Source organism: Akebia trifoliata, chromosome 1, assembly GCF_017979445.1.
Source record: "Akebia trifoliata isolate Shusen 1 chromosome 1, ASM1797944v1, whole genome shotgun sequence".
Taxonomy (NCBI): domain Eukaryota; kingdom Viridiplantae; phylum Streptophyta; class Magnoliopsida; order Ranunculales; family Lardizabalaceae; genus Akebia; species Akebia trifoliata.
The window spans coordinates 64,454-85,055 of NC_141375.1; the positions used below are offsets into that span (position 1 = coordinate 64,454).

A 20,602-nucleotide genomic window follows, 5' to 3' on the forward strand; every position below is an offset into this window, starting at 1 on the left:
TTTCTGAATGATTGGAAGAAGTAGTTACTAATGTTTGTTTAGTAGAACGTCATAAGATAGCTGCATTACTACTAGTACAAACACATCATGTCTATGATCATCCCTTATGGGGATCAGAGATAACCTAAATCTACATAACCAATTAGATGTGACTTGTTAGATTTATTATTAGAATAAAATAAACCCATATCATTTTTTCCACGAAGGTATCTCATAATATATTTAATATCATTCCAATATCTACGAGTAGGTGCAAAACTATTTCTTGCCAAAAGATTGATTGAGAATGCTATATTTGATCTCATGCATTATCCTAAATACAACAGTGCACCAATAGCACTTAGATATGGTACTTCTTGACCAAGGATTGTCTATCATCATTCTTAGGACAATATGGATCTTTCTTAACATCTAGAGATCGAATAACCATCGGTGTACTAAGGGGATGTGCTTTGACCATATTAAAATGTTTCAAGACTTTTTCAGTATACTTTGACTGATGGATTAATATTCCACTAGTACTACTATCTGTAGAACAAGACAGTATTTAGTTTTCCCAAGGTCTTTCATTTCAAATTATTTCTTTAAGTAATCAACAGTTTTACTAAATTCTTCAGGGGGACCCAATTAAATTTATGTAATCGACATAAACTACTAAAATGGCAAATCCTTTGTCAAATTTCTTTATAAAAAAACATTGGCAAATGAGATTGTTTTTATACCATTCCTTTGGTAAGTACTCACTAAGAAAATTGTACCACATTCTTCCAAACACACATTTGTAATCTATATTATTTTAAACCGTATAAAAGTGTTAACAATTTAGATACTCAGGTGTATTATTTTTATATATATTATAATATAATATATTATATTATTATATATTATAATATAACCTGTTGATCTGTTATGGATCAATGGCAATTCTGAACCGAAAAATATGATCAACCAATTATAATTAATTGTCAGATTGACCATAAAATCAAGAATTAACGATGAGTTCCAAATTGATTTTAAGTACTGGAACATCGGCATACAAATCGATATTTTTGTATTGATCGTATACCTCGTCATTCTTATCAAATATACCACCAAGATTGATATGCTTATAACATGTTATGTGTCTTTTGTTTTATTATGAAATGAGAGACATTTCGTTAATATTTTTACTAAAGATGTTTCTTTGGTTTTAGAATATTAAAAGTGTACATGTTGAGTTTGCATCTTATGCCACGCCCCAAAATCCTAACACAAATCCTAACGATTTCTCTTTCAAAATTTTGAGGTGTGATTAATAATTTCATCCCATTTTAACATATAATAATACACAATAAATCAAACTTAATAGTTATAACGCAACGTAAAACAAAACTAATAACCGATAAGTAATTTTTTCTAAAATAAATAGGTTTTAGGTAACCATAGGTGCTCGTTGATTAAAACAAAATCCCACTTGTTTGGTGAATATTTAAGATGAACCCGAGTTTTAAAACTAAAAACACGTTTTTTTACTTTAGTATTTTATTGCATATTGATAAAAAGTGACTTAAACACTATTGATTTTTTGTTTCCAAAATAGTTGTCTTCAATTTTTAGTAAGAAATCCTAATTAGTGACGGCTCTCCCTTTTCTTTTTCTTAGTATAAGTATGCTATTGTATTTGAAATCTTGTGGAATTTTTAATTAACTATTATATAAAAGTAGAAGTAATAATATTTGATTTTTAAAGTTAAAATATGAAACTCTCTCTTCAGTTCAGTTTTGTAAGTCTCTCTTATGTTCTTTTATATTTCAATTGTACATGAGTTTGCATCTTATCATGCTGTTTGAATTTGGGTTAAGTTTTTAGACATTTTTACCCATTTCTCTTTCATACAAGCCTGACTTTGGGATATTTCTGAGATTATTTGCATCACAACTCTCATCTCTGTATGTTTCCTCGACTTAGGTATATTGACTCCTTGTAACTAGCATAGAGGCATTCATACTTCCTTTTATCTTATCTAATCTACAAATTTGAGTATAGCCTTGTAAATATTTCCTGATTCACTAATATTCTTCCAATTTTTAAAATCTTTTCATTTATATGACAAGTTTTTATATATCCTTTTTTTCACTTTATAATGAGTCATAACTTTTATCTAACTATATTCAATAATTGTTACTTGTTTCTAGTTTCAGGGTTATTCTATTTTTAATTTTTAATTTTGCCTTCCCCGATGATCATAGAACAGAATATTGTCTTATAGCTTAACAATTCCATAACTCTGCCGATGACTTTACAATACTCTATTTTTCATGACTTATTATTTGTATTGAACCTTCTAATAGTCCTTATTATATCCGTCGTTTAGACACAATCGAACTCCCATCCCTTATGGAACTAATATTGACCTCTAATACCATGTTGTGGTATCACTTAGATTTTTATAACTACTTGCAAGAGAAAGGATCTCTAAGACATATTCATCATTCTTTTATAGAGAACTACCCCAAGGGTGTCCTAACAAATACTTGACTCCTAGATAAGCTTAATGTCAATAATTTCACTGGGAGTTTAATAAATTATGAGAAGATCACTCATCCTTTACAACAATGATATAGTACAAGAAAATATTTTCTACAAATCATTGCAAAGCTTTTTTTTCAATAACACAACACATTATTTATAAAATATCAATATAATTGCAATTTGTTATAAGAAGATATGATTTATCATTTTTTTTTCCCAAAAGCTTAAATCCATTTTTTTATACAATTAATAAGCTTAGAGCATCTCTAACAATGCTCTTTAAAATAAAGAGCATTTTTTTTCTTCAAAAAGTTATAGTTTTATTTTAGTTATCTAAAAATTTGCTGAGTGCGCTAAGAGACTCAACAAATCTTTATTTACTCTTAATGTTTAATATTATTTTTATTTTATAGATAATGAAATTCTAGGAGCTTTGAGAAAAAAAATTTAAAAAAATATATTATTTTTTACCGTTGAATTTTAATTTAAAGTTTTGGAGTTTATTAGCCGTCCATTTTCAGCCAACACCTTGGATCAATCAATATATATATTAATGAATATGAGTTTTTCCATGAAATCTAGAAGGATGTTGTGTTGGATTGCCAATGTGATAATCCATATGGGCCCAACGACTTTTAGTATGATTTGAAATCTTACTAAGTTAGTAAGGAAGTGTTTTTTAATTTTTTACCTTAAATTATTTTGGATTTTTTATTATTTTTTATTATTAATAATGAGTCAAAGAATCCTCAATACATCTAACGAATGGAGTATGAGCCACTACTTTAACTTAGAATAGTAAAGTGTTGGACTCGTTTTTTAGTTTTACTCTTTATAATAAAGAGCATCTTTTATTTAAGAGTCGTGATAATCTGACTACCCTGCGTGGCAAACTCGATCGACTACTTGATGCGACAAGTTTGGGAATCGTAGATCTATGCTCCTCGAGAAACATGTTTCCCTCGAGATACATTTTTTATGGGGAAGTGTAGATTATCACGATTCTTTATTTAAAGAGTCCGTTGGACTTGCATTTAAGGAATGTGGACATTTTAAATTAGAATATATAGTTTGCATGAAAACTTGAAAAAATTGGCGTAATACGTATTAAGGTATGGAAGCCTTCAATCATTAATAAGAAGATGAGAAAAATGGTAATTTGGGTATTTCAAAAATATTACAATGAGAGATGACGTTGAGGGACTATTAAGGAAAAAAAAAGTTAGCTAAATGGCGATTAAGTTATCGCCCAAAGCTTAGGGACTAATTAAAAAAATAACCTCTGACATGGTCTTTTTAAGTAATTTTTTTTTCCCAAAATAAATAGGTTTCTGAACTGGATAACCGTAGGTACTCGTTCAGTGAATAATATTTGAGATCAACCCAAGTTCTAAAACTAAAGACACTCTCTTTGACCATAGTCTCTTCTTGTAGATTGATAAATTGGTTTTTATTTACAAAATAGTCATCTTCAATCTTTAACAAAAGAAGAGGTTGCTATTGCCAGATCAAGGGTTTTACTAACGCCACACCAACTCTGTGTAATTCTTATATAAGAATTGGTGTGGCATTAGCAAAAGTTGGTGTGGCAATAGTAGCTCTCTAAAAGAAACACAGGTCTCCCTTTCGCTATATGATATTATTGTATTTGTTAACAATTATAGAAGAAGTAATCTTTGATTTCAAATAGTAAAAGGGGTTGAATACGAAACGGTCTTCAGTTTAGTTTTGTAAGTCTCTCTTCTTTGCCATCGTCTCTTTATATTTTGTCCTAACCATTCAGAATTTTATTTCAATTGTACGTTGTTTGAAATTGTGGGTTGAGCAGGCGGCAAAAAAGAGATAATTTTCATGTCGACTTTTGCAAAACCAGAAAACGCTCTCAAGCGTGCTGAAGGTTAGTAATCACTTCTTCCCTAATTTAGTTTTTTATTTATTTATTGATTATAGTTTCAGTGAGAGATTTATTTTCTCCTTTTTAAGCTTCATGATGATACTGCATTGCTTTAAGTTTCCACTTCTGACTTCTGACTCGGTTATTTAAATTGCCTAGAAAAAACAAAATTTTGTTTGGGAAAATATAATATCAACATGAATAATTCGGAATTAAATTTACGATTGAAAAAAAAAAAGTTTAATAAAAAAGTTTCTGATGCTAAAAGGGATGTGTGGATATGCTAAGAATTCTTCTAGTCCTGCAATGGTCACTTAATTTAACCCATTGTCGAATGCATGAGACTTTTTTTTTTGTCTAGTCCTGCAATGGTGTAGTTTTACTAATTTTCAGTTTTTCGTGGTGGACGTAGAGTTGATCAATGTTGGACAGAAGCAGGCAGCCTTACAAGTGCTTCACGACCTGATCACCTCGAAAAGGTATCGGGCATGGCAAAAGACGCTTGAAAAAATAATGTTCAAGTACATAGAGCTTTGTGTAGACATGCGGAGGGGTAGGTTCACCAAGGATGGTCTGATTCAGTATCGTAATGTATGTCAGCAAGTGAATGTTAGTTCCTTGGAGGAAGTGATCAATCACTTTTTGAAACTGTCTATTGAGAGAGCTGAGCAAGCTCAAATTGAGTCAGCAGGGGCCATAAAGAAGCTCAAATTAGATGTCATGACTTGGAAGCAGATAAAAGGCCCGAAGATTTGATGCTAAGTTATGTCAGTGGAGAGAAGGGAAAGGATAAGTCTGATCGTCAACTTGTAATACCATGCTTAAAATTTCTTTGGGAAACCTACAGAACAGTGCTTGAAATTCTACGTAACAACTCAAAATTGGAAGCTCTTTATGCGGTAAACCTATCTTCTCTTGTTACTAGTTTCATCATCATTATTATTTTTATTTTATTTTTGGTCTTTGACTTTGTGCAACTACCCAATAAGTTTTGAAGGTTCCTAATTTTGTACACCTTATAATTATCTGTTGTTCGACTGAAATACTCTTTTTTGAAATATCTTTCTAAAAATTATAAATTTATTAAAATATCTTTCTAAAAATTATAAATTTATTAAAATTTCTCCCTAGTAGGAAGAATGTTTGTAACATTTTAGCTCCCTAGTTTTCTTTTGCTATTTTCGTTGTTTTTCGTTCTTCCTGTTTATGGGGGGTCATCTCAACCTTTCCTTTGTTGTATTTTCCCTTCAATTTATCAACAAAAAAAAAACAAAAAACAAAAAAAAGATTTCGATTGCACTTAACATGGATTTCTTTGAAACACGTTATCCCACCTCCAAAAATTAATGCTGTTGTAATTGTCATGACAACAATGCCAGTGGTTAGAATGGTTCCCTTCAAATTTTGGGTAAAATGACTTCATGTTAACATGGCTTTGTTGTGGTCAATTTGAACCTTTCTACTATCAGATTGCACAGTGATTGTCAAAAGCATTCTTCATACAGCAGTAAGGATTTGACTTAACTTTCTTCTAATGTGTAGGCGACAGCAAATCAGGCCTTCAATTTTTGTATGAAGTACAATAGAATGACAGAGTTTCGTAGATTATGTGAAATAATTAGAAATCATCTGGCAAATCTTAACAAGTTTAGGGATCAAAGGGACAGGACTGACCTGTCATCTCCTGAAAGCTTGCAGCTCTATCTTGATATAAGATTTAACCAGCTTAAGTGTGCTACTGATCTCAAACTCTGGCAGGTGCGTGTGTGTCTGAGTATGCATGTGTGCACGCGTGTATGAACTACTTATATCCTCATTTTTTTTGCTATATATGATGTTGTGCAGGAAGCTTTCCGTTCTGTGGAAGATATTCATGGTTTAATGTGCACGGTTAAAAAGACCCCCAAACCATCCCTGATGGTCATTTATTACGCTAAGCTAACTGAGATATTCTGGGTTTCAGACAGTCATCTTTATCATGCCTATTCATGGTTAAAACTTTTCACACTTCAGAAAAGTTATAACAAGAACTTAAATCAGAAGGATTTGCAATTGATAGCATCATCTGTTATGTTAGCTGCTCTTTCTGTGCCCCCTTATGATCACCTGCACGGTGTTTCTCATTTAGAGCTTGAAAATGATAAAGAACGCAATTTGAGAATGGCTAGCCTTATTGGTTTCAGTATCGACCCTAGACGTGAAAGTAGCGACTGGTAATATGATTTGTTTCCAGTAGTTTGTTTTTCATGCTACGTGCTATATGGTACGGTTTATTATTCATCCTGACACAAAGTATTGTTTTTCCAGCTTTCGCGGTCAGCACTTCTCTCGGAATTGGTAAGATTTGGAGCATCAACTGCCACGTTTTATACATTTGGAGTGTCACTTCCACTTCTTCTGTTTTATGTTTGAGAACTTGGTAGCCAATGCTCACAATCCACATTTTAGACACTCATTGCCCTTAGCTCTATTTGCATATGTTAGATCTATGACCACCAATTATTTTGAGATTGAATAACTTATTTTGTTCCAATATGTACTAGAACAGTATCCTCAACATTGATTAACCTGGGTACCATCTGCAGGTCTCTAAGGGTGTGATGACCTGTGTATCTCAGGAAGTAAAAGATCTTTACTATCTTTTAGAAAATGAATTTCTTCCTTTAGATCTAGCTTCAAAGATTCAGCCTTTGTTAACCAAGATTTCCAAGCTTGGGGGCAAGATTTCTTCAGCTTCTTTAGTCCCAGAAGTGCAATTATCACATTATGTTCCTGCCCTCGAAAAGCTTGCTGCCCTGAGATTGTTACAGCAGGTCTGCACAATTGTGTTTGGTTCATTTCTAATGTTTTGCCCCTTTTTTACTCTATTGGATTTTGGTTTTTGTAATATTCTGCTTTTCCAGGTTTCTCATGTGTATCGGAAAATGAAGATTGAGATGCTATCAAGGGTGATCCCATGTTTTGATTCTTCGGTCATTGAAAAGATTTCTGTTGATGCTGTTAAATCTAACTTCATTTCCATGAAAATCGACCATCAAAAGGGTGCCATTCACTTCGGTAGTTTGGTAAGTTCTAAGACACGCACATTTGCTTGGAAGCATTCACAAAAGTTTTATATTAGAAAATTTACTGGATTTATAGTGGATGTGCCCCACCTAGTCAATTGGAATACAAAATCATATGCAGACTTGTTTGTGATTTGACTAGATTCTTGAGAATGCATAATCTTGGCCATATATGTGCTTTCTATATATATATAGCGAGAGAGAGAGAGATGGGGTTATATGGACCAAAGGACCATCCATCTCTATGGACCACATGTCAATGTGGTGCCCAAATACACCATCGGGGGCCACATGTATGTAGAGCATAAAATTTTATGAACTCTCCAAAAAACATAATTGAAAATATAGATTTTTTCACCGTTGATTTAAATTTTAAATCTAGGAGTTCAATGACCATCCATTTTTAAACTCAAGATCCAACACCAAAAAAATAAAATTTGGGAGGATTATTTTTCAAGTCCCATCTAGACGGCAAACAAGAGGCTCTCAGCTGTCATTTGGACCAATGCAGCAGTCCACGTGGCCCAAATGTGGACCTCGGTCCATGCTCTACATTGTCCCTTGGGCCATGTAACCTTTTTCCCATATATATATATATATGCTAATTCAATTTATGGTTCTGGAAAGGGATGAGATTTGTGTGATTTTGCTTCAGGAGTTTTAACGACTGGGAAATTGAGTCTATCCGCCATCTTGTCATCTGAATTTCTTATTCCTATCTCTCCTTTGGAGGAAGATTGAAGGGTATGGGACAGAAATTGAGATGGGATTCTCTCCGTCAAATCATTTTATCAATATCTTGTGTCCCCCCTTCTTTATTCGAATTTCTGGCAATTGCTATGTGGGGTTCAAAAGGTGTCATTTTTCATTTGATCTACAATTTTGAATAGAATTTTAACTATGGGCCACTCCATTGCGTGTGTTATTATTGCTGTAGACTTTTGTTCCTTTTGTAAGTTCAATGGAAAAAGTTTTTCCACCTTATTAACCAATGTTCTTGCTTTCATGATATTTGATGTTTTCCCAAGTAAATATTGTCCGCATTCCAAACTTGGCAGTCATCAGTCCTGATATCAAGAAAATGGATTCTATGGAGTATGACGCCCTGCCTGATTTGTTGTGCCATGAGTTGTGTTGTTAGTCTCTCCCTTGGAATAGTGTTATAGAGTTTGGAATGTATTAGCTATCAAAAGATCCATGCTATTGCAAATTCAAGGTTGGCATTTTTCCATTCTTTTCTTCCTCCAAAGCCAAGTTGGGTTGCAATAACCTTAGTGTTTGCATATTGATCACTTCTCCTAAATAGAAAAAAGTTCAACTGGCTTTTTTTGGTCGGCTCTTGACAGTAACAAAATGTACAATCCTCGTTTAAAACGTCTTAGCTATCAAAAGATTGCATGCAACTGCGAATTCAAGGGTGGCATTTCCCATCTCATTTCTTCCTCCAATGCTCCTTTGTGTACTCTCCCATAGCCTCTATTTTTCTTATCTATATGATGATCATTTAAGTCTCCTACTACATATATTCTCTTCCCATTAGGAATTTGGAATGAGTTTATTCTCGTCTTCACAAAATTGCTTTTCGATGTTTTCTGCGAGTTTGGAATTTGGAATGAGTGCATGTGCACTAATCATGTTAGTTATCTTGTTTTTCCTTATCACTAGTTTTATAACTCATAGTCCACCGATTCTTCTAACAACTAAAATTGTCCCATTCAAATCTCTATATATCATTATGTATACGCTATTTCTATTTTCTTCTTGTGCCTCAGAGTTTGTAGCTATCACTTCCTCAGTTTTTGTATCTTTCCATGTTGTCTTTTTTGAATTTCCTTACTTTTCAGTTTATCTTCTAATTCTGAGCTCTTACTGTTAAAGTCCCCACATTCCAAGTGTTGTGACAAATCCTACAATTATGGACTAATTTATTTACTTGCAGTCCAATCTTATCTGAGAATCCTTGCCAACTTCTCATTGCAGCCAGACGTTGTTCCACCTGTCTGACTCCAGATGGCGCACTGGCCTACTTCCACTACGACTCACTCTATTGTAGTTTCTCTCCTCTAGGGATGGCCCTATAGCATGAGCTGAAGGGAATGAATGATCAGGATTCATATTATTATGTTAGGTAGGGGAGAAATCTTACACTGCCTGCAAATCTGATGTAACTCTCCTGTGTCCAGGCTTTAGATTGGCAATGTACTGTTAAGAAACACTAAACAGGCAAAGTTGTGTTGGCCATTGTGTTGCGGTGCTCAAATCTTTTTCTGCCTCTTTTTTTTGTTTTCTTTTTTCAGTTTAATTTTTGGAGTCCATACATGTTTTGGTTGTGAATGGAACACAATATTCCAATGTGAGTGTTTGAACTTTACTATTTCTTGGTTCTGTTAAGATTGAACCTCGTTTGATTAAGTTTAAAGTTAGTTCTATTAAGTTCAACTCAGGCTTTCCAGTTTCAGGGGATGTAGTTAGTGCTCTTTATTTTGTATGTACAAAACTCACAGGTACACAGATGTCTCACGTATGACTAACACAGTTCATTTTTTTTGTGGTTGGCATTGTTTCTTGTTTTTCCAGGATTTGGAAGCCTGTCAGATTCAAGATCACCTGACCGTTTTTGCTGCATCTTTGAATAAAGCAAGATCCCTGATTTATCCTGCAGTAAAGAGGACATCAGAACTCTGTGAAACTCTGCCTTGTTTAGCAGAGACTCTGGATAAGGAACACAAGAGGCTTCTTGCCCGGAAGACAATAATTGAGAAACGGAAAGAAGAACAAGAGCGCCACATGTTGGAAATGGTAATATTTCTATGCGATTTTCTGTGTGAACAAATAGGCTGTAAACTAATATTGCTTCCTTTGGTATACAAATGATTTGATCCCTTCTTTATCTTTCTAAAGGAACGTGAAGAAGAGTCAAAGAGGTTAAAACTCCAGAAAATAACTGATGAAACAGAACAGAAGAGACTTGCCTCTGAGTATTCACGGAGGGAAGAACAAAGGATCCGAAGGGACATAGAAGAGAGGGAACTTGAAGAAGCACAGGCTCTACTTAAGGAAGCTGAGAAGCGTAGTAAGAAAAAGGGAAAGAAACCGACCATAGGAGTAAGTATAATTTTGGTGCTACTATTTTCTTCAGAAAATTATTAAAAAGATATGCAATTATTATTATTTTTAATTTTGTATTGTTATTGCTTGGTAATTCTAGGAATTTTGTCTTTGTAGGATAAAGTCACCAAGCAATCATTAATTGAGTTAGCTTTGAGTGAGCAACTTAGAGCGTGGCAGGAAATGGAGAAGAAATTACAAAAGCTTGCGAAAACAATGGACTATATGGAAAGAGCAAAAAGAGAGGAGGAGACACCTTTGATTGAGGCTGTGTTTCAACATCGTCTGGTGGAAGAAAAAGTTCTCCATGAACGTGAACAGCATGTATGTTTTGTATCCTTCCTGATTGAACTCATTGCTTAGTGGCAAAAACCAAAAAGTTGAAAATGATGATTTTTTATTATCCAACATTGGCATGGTTTAGTTTTATATTATGCCAGCCTTCATGTTATATTCCTTAACCAACTTAAGACACCCTTGCTTTACTTTTATCGTCAACTTTTATAGTCTGTTATTTTTTTCTGGACTATGCTCCATCCGTACTTGTTCAGTTCCTTTTAAAATGGTTATATCATTTTCATTGTTATGAATGATATTCTCATACGATTTCATGGAAATATTTGCATACTATTCTGCAGCAAGAGGTTGAGCTGAGCAGACAGTGCCATGCTGGAGACCTTCAGGAGAAGAATAGACTGACCTGGATGTTGGACAATAAGGTCAGTTATCCATCCTTCCCACTTTGATGCTCTTTTAGATTTGTAGCCAACAGTTGTCCATTGTTTTTGTGGGTGTTCCAAATCCAATTTAGGGTTTGTATAGTTTGATGGTGGCAGGACTGGACCATGTTTGGTACTTGAGTGTAGATATCGAACTATAATCAAATAATATAGCATAATTGTTTTTAGGGCACTTTCAGTGATGATGTTTTTGCTATCTATCACAGATAATATTCCAGAGTAGAATTGCAAGCATTCGTAAAGCTGAATTTAACAGATTGAAGACACAAAAAGAGGAAAGGATTAACCAACTTCTTCAGGTCCGTAGGCAAGAGAGGGAAGCTAAGAGGAAGATAGTATTTTATCTGAGGTCTGAGAAGGAGAAGCAGAAAAAATTTGAGGAAGAGGAGAAAGCTCAGAAGCATGAGGGTATATTTTCTTCCTTTATTTCAAACTTAAATTATTTATTTTAGTTAATTGTTTGCAATAGTAGTCGGATTCTTACTCCTTACACAAGGGAGAGCTTCCTGTTGGGTAACCACAAAGAAAAGACTGGGTTGGTTTTAATATCTTCAATTTGCAGAGGATGAAAGGCGAAGAAGGGAAGAGGCTGAGCGAAAGGCGAAATTGGATGAAATTGCTGAAAAACAGAGACAAAGAGAGAAGGAAATAGAGGAGACGATGATAAAGGACAAGGAAGCTCAGTTGGGAAGATCCTTTGAGCCATTTCCAAAGCCTGCTGCTGCTGCAGCCCGACCAATGGAGGAGGAGACTGCGGGTACAGCTGCTGCTGCACCAACTCCTGGAAAATACGTGCCCAGGTTCCGTCGTGAGGGCCCACCTCGTGAAAAAGCTGCTGATCGATGGGGAAGCACACAGGAGGATGATCACCCACCAACCCAATCTGGTGACAAGTGGCACAGTGATCAACGAAGGACATTGTTTTCTGGAAGCACAAGAACATCCACATGGTTGTCATCCAGGAACCCTCCACGTTAACATTAATACCTTGGAGGCAAACTACTAAATTACAGTATTAGAGGGGTGGTGGGTTAGTTATGCTGCCCTGAATGAGTTTTGTTTATCCAGCTTTGATTGTTTTTCTGTATACTTTGAATCATACATTACATGCCCAAGACTTGTTAGTTTTAAGAGTTTTTGCCTTGCGTTGAGGGTTTTTTCTTCCGAGAGATTCTGTAGGTCAAGTGCAACCTCCAGCTCATTATTGTTGATATGGATTTATGGCCAGAACTATTGAAAACAAAAAACAAAAAAAAAATCATTGATTTGTTATTAGAGTCCTCTCTCTCTTTCATAACGATTAATAACTTTAAAAGGTTGGGTGTGATACTTATAAGGGTATCAATGGGTACCCATTTAATGTGAACAGAAAATCCCTGTTCTGGATCCTCTTTATTCCAATTGATTGAAGTCCAAGTTATAAAAAAAAAAAAAAAAACTAATTGATTGAGAATTGGAACATGAAATCTGGTAGCATGCATGGGTATTCCATTAGAATCAATTCATTAACTTCTCAAATACTTCAATCAAGGCAGCAATATTGAATTCTGTAACTTATTTCTTTTTCAAATTTTATTTGATATTTATTTCTAGTTTTTGCTTCTTTTTATTCTCAATTAGGTATCTTTTATGATTTCTACGTCTTTAGTTTCAGTTTTTATTTTTTTTTTTTTTATTTTTAAATAATTAGACTTTTCATTTGAGAATTGGAACCAGAACTGAGAAAATTTAATGATTCGTTACTGACCCATTGACATACCTAAATCAGACCAATACAGTAGAGGAGAGGGGGTGAATCAAAGAATCATGCTTAGCTGCAAATGAACATGGTCCGAATCTCTATAAAATGGCGAAGCAAAGTGAAAGGTGTGGGGTTTGACCTCCCTATAAAAGATCTCTCTATCTTATATGGATCTTGTATAGATACCAAAGAACATGTCTTAAGATCAAGTAAGCTGGGAAAATGATTCTGATGACATGGAATTCGACCATACTTGTCACATATAAATCGTGCTTAGAAGTCATCAAAGATCGATAAAAGGCACATGATCCTATTTAATTTACAAGGGCATATATATATAACATGGGTTTGAAGATTTGTTACAGCTGGTGATTTCAGTGTCCCTTCAGACCATGTTTGCTTGTCTGTTGACATGAAATCCTAATCCAATTTGATCATATCTCACTAAAAGATTTTAAAATCCAATCTGGGGAATCTACCACTTCAGATTAGATACATATGGTCAATAGCACTTGGGGGGTCATCGTGTTGGATAATTTTCAAAATATCTGTGTTTTGTTTTTCTTAAGTTGATAAAATTGGGAATTCTATCGAAATGGCTTATTTCCACATTGCCCAAAGTGAGAATGTGGGAAAATTAATAAGTGGGAGTAAATTAGGATATGTGACTATATAGATCACTTTTTTAGGGATGATTCGGCTCTTTGGGATGGATGCGAGAAAGGATGATTAGGTGTCTAAGACGCACTTCGCTTCGCCACGAGGAGTTGGGGACCTTAAAATTTTTGTGATTTAAACACATCCAACGGTTGTACTTCATCAATCACCATCGTGAGGAGTTGGGGGTCCTTAAAGTTTTTGTGATTTAAACACATCCAATGATTGTGGTTGATTGTTGAATTTGATGGATCGAGTGCGATCTGGACCACATAATCACGTTGGTATCTAATTGGGAACAATTGGATATGTTGGAACAAATTAGTACCCGATCAGATGTGTTGGAAGGATCAAATCTGTTGGATCATGTGACGTCTGATCGGAACTGTTGGATTATGTAGATATATATATCCAACAGATTTTGATGATGAGACACAAGACATGTACCTTCAATGGGGTGTGATCAGAATTGTTGGATTTAAGATTAGTCACGATCCAACGATTCCTGAACAAAGAGTCGTTGGTCATGACTCTAGGTCGATAGACAAGCTATAAAAAGCCAACCAGAAGTTAGCTTGACTTAACAAAAAATCATGTGGATTCTTAATTCCGAGTTTAAGAGTTCGACATTATCAAATCTTTAACTTTTCAGAGTGTTCTAGGTTGATCCAGATCATACATAATATGATTTAATAAATTTGAGTAAAGGCTTCATTGTATCCTCAAGGCATTTTCTCTAAACCCTTTGTATACTGCAGTTCAAATTATAAGGAGAAAATAATTATTTAAAAGAGATCGATTTTTTTTAATTGAACCTTAAGAGAAGTGATCAATCGGTTTCCTTCATCAAATTTCTTTCAATTTTCCAACACATCGCTCGATCAAACATTGATCTGCCACTCCATCCAATTCGAGCCCTTAATTACTTGATGTTACTTCTTGATCAGTGAATCATTTGGTTACACAAATAAGTTAGCTAGCTTGAAATTGGACCCATAGCTCAATTGGTTTGATGCATTGCAAAACAACTTTGAGGTCGTGGGTTCAAGTCCAGCTTACCCATCCGGAAAAAAAAAAGCTACCCTACATATTTTTCTTTTCCTCGTTCTCTCCACCTCCTCACCCCACCCCTTCTTTTTTTTTTTCTTTTTTTTTTTTTTTTTTTGGTGCAGGCAACATTGTATCCAAACTACATACTAGGTTTTCGTTTTCTTCTTCTTTTTCTATTCTTGGGGGCTTTAGTCAATTTCATAATTAAAATTGATTGCATGGCCATATTTTCATAATTTAAATATACTAAAAATAGATATATGTGACATAGCAAATTCATCTTGGATAAACAGTTAGTCCTCTGAAGCAATTGAAAAATACAATTACACCAATATAACATGAATGCATTTGCCGCCATGCATGTCAAAAATACAAAATAGGGGAAAAACTATCAAACAAATACATGTAGCCCTTCTACAGTACTCATTCAGTCCACCTTGCAGCCCTACAAAGCGACCATCAAAGTTGATCAAGTACTTTTAGCAACACCATCAAACTGGAACCCGGTCCGTTAAAAAGCTATAGTGCAGCTACGAACATCTCCCACGACCATAAACCCAATCAATTGCAACCGATTGGATAAAAAAATAAAGACATGAAGTGAGAAATAACGCCATATATAGACATGAGACAGAACTAGATCAGTTATAGCCCGGCTAAAGCCAAAAATTGGAGAAGATATAGAAACAAAGAAGAAAATATATATAGTGGCATGGGGCCACTAATCATCTCCTTGGATGTACCAGCAAAGAAGCATGGTGGCACAACGTCGAAGTATATAAATTCGGGCTCGTTGTTCTTTCACCAAAGACACGCACCTCCTTGAGAAGCCATGCCCTTTCTTCTTTGAGTGGGCATTAGCACACTTATTGTGGTTTTTCTGGTGCTCAGCCATGTGGTTAATGATCTGATATCACAACCCAAGGAGGTAAGTAAGGACTAGAAGTTATAAAATGGTGAGTAGGGTTCTGTATTTATATATAATTATTGCAGCTTAATTGTATACCAATTAAGATATATATATATATGGGTTGGCAGGTTTTTTAAGGGTGGTGGGGAGAGTGAACTGTGAACATGGTCTGGTTCGTAATTTGAGATTTGCATGGAAATATGCAAAGCTGCATATTTATCGAGGAGTGAACGTGGGTGTAGATTTTAAATAATTAAAAATTAAGGGAAGAAGATTAGAAAAGTGGGAAGTAATTAAAGAAAAGGAGGGTTGCTTAAGTAAGTGAAGACAAAAGAATAGTTATGGGAACATGGTGCCGGGAAGGTGATGAGAGCAGGGAGGCAAGGATTGGTTGGATTTCACGCAGTCAATTTCATTTCTTATGACTTGGACCATCTCCAGCAGCTCACAACTATATTTTCCTTTTGTTTATTATACATGTCTCTTTTGATTTTCAATCTAGAATCGATTCCACTTTTTGGGTCTTCTTCATATCTCACATCATCTCTATTCTCGCTCCTCCTACATATCACTTCTTTATTATTAGGAAAATGCTGAAGTGGCCAGATTAAAAATGACATCAATTCACACATTGCTGATGTGGATGTAGATGCTTTTCATCGTGATATGAGTGCGCACCTCCATGTTAACAATCTGTGAATCAATGTCATTTTTAATGTCACTCCAACACAGACTATTTATTTTTTATTTTTTAAAAAAAAATTTGAGTTCTAATTCAACCTTTGATAAGCACTTGAAACAAAATAGACTATAATGTTATTTTAGAGTGCAGGATCCAAAGAGTGATCTTTTAAATTAATAATATAAATGTGTGGACCCATTAATATTAATAGGTCTTGTTTCAATAGAAATAACGTATCTTTGAGCATCACAGCTATCATTGCTTCGAGGGAGGAAAATGAGATTTTTAGTCACAGTGCATTTCCCTAGCTAGTAGATCTTGGGCTTCGATCTATAGACAAGCTCAAACTCCATAGATATGCATGTTCAAAGTACAGCTAGCTATTTATTTCTACTAGTTCAATTCGTTTCCATTGACTCAAGAAATAACACACGAGACACCAACATTATAAGCCAATATCCAATGATTAGGATATTATGTTCACTCACAATCCTATCTGTATGATAAATGCAAAATTCAATGGTCAATATATCATGTTTGTGAAGAATTAATGGTCGGCCTCCGATCAACGATATTGAAGCATTTAATATCGATTCACAATCTTTCGACAAATTGAATTTAAACAAAAAAAATCTTCGTTTAAAGATAGAAATTCCACTAAACCCTTGATTTTCCACATTTTCGAAGTAGCAGCTTTGGGGCCTTGATACTAGGGACACTTTCCTTGAAAATATCCACCAAGGAATGCTACCATTGCTCTTCTTCTCTTTTTAAAACACCGACCTTGGTACTTTGATTCCATAAATTTGGAAAAGAAGGAAGAGCATAGTTCTCCTTCACCCCTATCTTAAAAAGATTTCTCCATGACAAGCCAGATGAACTGGGTATCGTCATTTTCCCTAATTTCAAAAAGGGGCCTGGACTACATATATATTGCCAAAGGTGTTCCACAATACCAAGAGCCAAATATCAAAAAGCTAGGCACAACTTGGGAATGTCCACATATATAAGTTAGTATTGTCTAACACTTATTTTTCAAACAATACCCCTCCTCGTTTTGTCTTTTAATAAAAAAGATAAGGGTACATTAGTTTTTTGCACAATAAATACATTATTATGACATTAATAAATGCATTTATAATGTTAGCATTGATTGTCAAAACATTTTCTAAAAAAAAGATATTTAATTCAAAATACTTAAATGCTCATAATGTTTATTATGTAAGCAAGCATTTATTATGTAAAAGATCAATACATCCTTGTCTTTTTCACTAAAAGATAAAAAAAGATGAGGGGTATTATTAAAAAAAAAAAAGTGTTGGACAATATTAATATCCCCATGAAGTATTGAGCGTTAGCATTCCCTTATATATATATAAGTAACTTAGGAGTGTACTATTTTAAAAATATCCACGAGGAAGAAATTCTAAGGGCATGAAATCATTTTAATCTAAAATATATTGTCGATAAAGGGATTTATCTATTGAGAGTATCACATATGTTTTTATCAAGAAAAGGTAGCAAGTAGCTGGAGTTGGGTATTTTAAAAAAAGGAAGTAAATCCCAAAAAATTAGGTATTCGGGAAAATAGCAGTAGAATCCCTAAGTCAAGAATTCGAAGAAAAATGAATCTCCCAATTGATGCCCCCATGGGGGTCCTTGTTAAAACTCTTCAAGTATCAAGTAGATCACAGTTTTAGAAGAGTAACAATAAGAGAATTCCTAGTTGTATACTTTTGCATTAATCACATCCCTTTTAGACTTTTTTCTCCTGATATTCTAAATTCAGGTTTATCCCTTAACTGGTAGTTCCTTTTAAATCACAATTTCCTTATTACACAGATTTTGGAGTCTATCCTAATGCCACATGGACAACGATTGTTTTGACACATTTTCGAGGTGTGCAAGATCTCGCCTTTGATTTTCAAATATAGGTACGTACGTGGTTGTTCAAACAAATTGGTATTTAGGAAAGGGGTTATAAGTCCTTAGTCAAGCATTCGATATATAAAAAAAAAGGTGGCAAACGCCTAGTTCGAGGACTAAGGAAATAGGTTGGCATGTCCCACAATAAGGTCATGAGTTGCAAGCCCCTCAATTTGTGGCCCAGGCAATGTCTATGATGCATGCATGCATAGAAGGCATACGTAAATAAAAGCAAAATTGAATGTAGTAGGAAAAAATAAATAATCTTATTAGTGTTGGGATGACTACTCCAAGTGATTGTATAAGCACAAAGTAGGGGTAGTAAAAAAAAAAAAGATGCTCCACTTGTAGCATAAAATGAATAGGCAATATTGAAGTCCATGGAGAGTTAAGCAAGTGCCAATAAAATGAATAGGATTCCTAAGTCATCTATCCAACTCATAACGAGGTAGGCTACTCTCAGCAATGGAAATGATAGCATGGTATTAACGAAGCCAATGAAAGTGTGTGAATAAGCTAAACTGATGCCAGAATGGAAAATAGGAAAAGAAATAAAAGAATCCCACCACATGCAATATTAGGGTTATACCGGGAAATCAGAACAAAGGCATTGCAACAAGTTAAGAAATGAAAGCCAAGAAAAAGTTTAGTATACCAAAAGAAAGTGACCTAGCCTATTAAACTGTTTTAAATTCATACTTGCTTGTTAGGGTTCTTAGATCAAGAGGAAGATGATTAAGAAGGGAAAGAGAGATTAAGAAGAAGAAGAATTTATTGAAAGGAGGAAGACTATAATTTATTATTATTTCTTTCTTAATAATAACATCAATCCACCTATATATAGATGATTACTTACCAACTTTGACTACAACTCTAAAATAGAAATATCCTAATTTAACTCTAAAATCTAATTAGATACCTACTAAACTCCTAAATATAGAAGCTTTCTAAAATAATAATAATTCAAATTAAAAAATTAAAATAAATAACAACTTAATAAAATAGTGATCCTAACATCCCCTCCCCCTTTAAAACGACTTGTGCTCAAGTCGAAAAAATTTCTATATCAATCCCGTCCTTAAGTGTGCCTACCCGATTCTTAGTGGAAGGAATATCAGTCTCCAAAAAGGGTTGTGGGGGTCTCTTGCAACAATGACCTTGTTTGAATTGCTCATCACAATTGAAACAAAGACCCTTGACTTGCTGGGTCGCTTACTCTGTTGGAGAAAGTCGTGGAATAGGACAAAATCTAAGAAGAGCTAGCCTAAATAATAATGTTGTAGGCTCAAGAAGTATTGGTCCTATGGACATCCTAATTGAACAGACCCCACTTAGAAAGAGTCCATAAAAATACATATTTTATCCAAAAATTGTCAAAGGGCCCAACTTGTAAAAATTAAATCATTTCATTCAAATTAAATGCCCTAAGACTTCCAATAGTCCTATAGACCCACAATAAGGCCTATCTAACTTCTAAACCCAATCATCCTCTCAACCCAATCCTAAAATCAAGTCCTAAGCCCATTTCCAAATCATCTAGAATCCACTACTCCTTAACTACTTCTAAATCCTAAACCCTTTTCAACCTTTTCCTAAATCAATTTCTAAGCCTTAACCAATTTCAAACCCTTACCTAAGACCCAACCTACAAAGGCTTACATAAGCTCAATATCCTACATATGTCCAAATCAAAGTCCAATACTACCTTAAACCCAATCAAGATCCATTAACAAAAGTCAAGGTCCACAAGCTCTCAAAAATGTGTGTTCATAAAAATGGACACATATCATCACCACAATCAACCTCCCAAATCATTTCCAACCAACTTCATTATTACATTCAAAAACATCACAACTCGTACCTCAACCCACACCACTTGTCATTACCAAACACCATCATTTTTTTTTCAAATTTTCGTCACAAGTCATCTCCATACTCATTCTCCTTAATCAACTCACTTAACCCACACATTTCTATGCTTTTTGTCACATGTCATCAACATACTCACTCTCCCAAAATCTAACTACCTAACATCTTACATTAATCATATTTTCAATTAAACACCCACATCTTCTAATTTAATCACCACTCAACCTATTGTATGAGTTGCTTAACCAATCCAATTGGATCTTCTCCATGGGTATGGGCCTCATTTACCTTTTTTTACCATACTTACCATTCCCCAACCTTAAATTCCAAACCTTTTTTGCCTAAACCTCGTGACCATTCCCCTACTTTCTAATTTTGACATTTTAAACCCTAAATGTAGGGCTGTCAACGGATAGATATCCGATCGGATAGTGTTATATCCGAATTC

At 34.4% G+C, this 20,602-nt stretch overlaps 1 pseudogene across 1 annotated transcript; it reads left to right on the forward strand.

Moving 5' to 3' along the window:
- The first annotated feature begins 4,192 nt into the window (after positions 1-4,192).
- LOC147410206 (eukaryotic translation initiation factor 3 subunit A-like) lies at positions 4,193-12,470 on the forward strand (annotated as a pseudogene). The gene is made up of 13 exons (XR_015175729.1): positions 4,193-4,242; positions 4,341-4,409; positions 4,819-5,305; positions 5,949-6,164; positions 6,252-6,743; positions 6,992-7,219; positions 7,310-7,471; positions 10,049-10,270; positions 10,373-10,576; positions 10,697-10,903; positions 11,218-11,298; positions 11,526-11,727; positions 11,882-12,470. The product of XR_015175729.1 is annotated as a eukaryotic translation initiation factor 3 subunit A-like (transcript).
- The last annotated feature ends 8,132 nt before the right edge of the window (positions 12,471-20,602 follow it).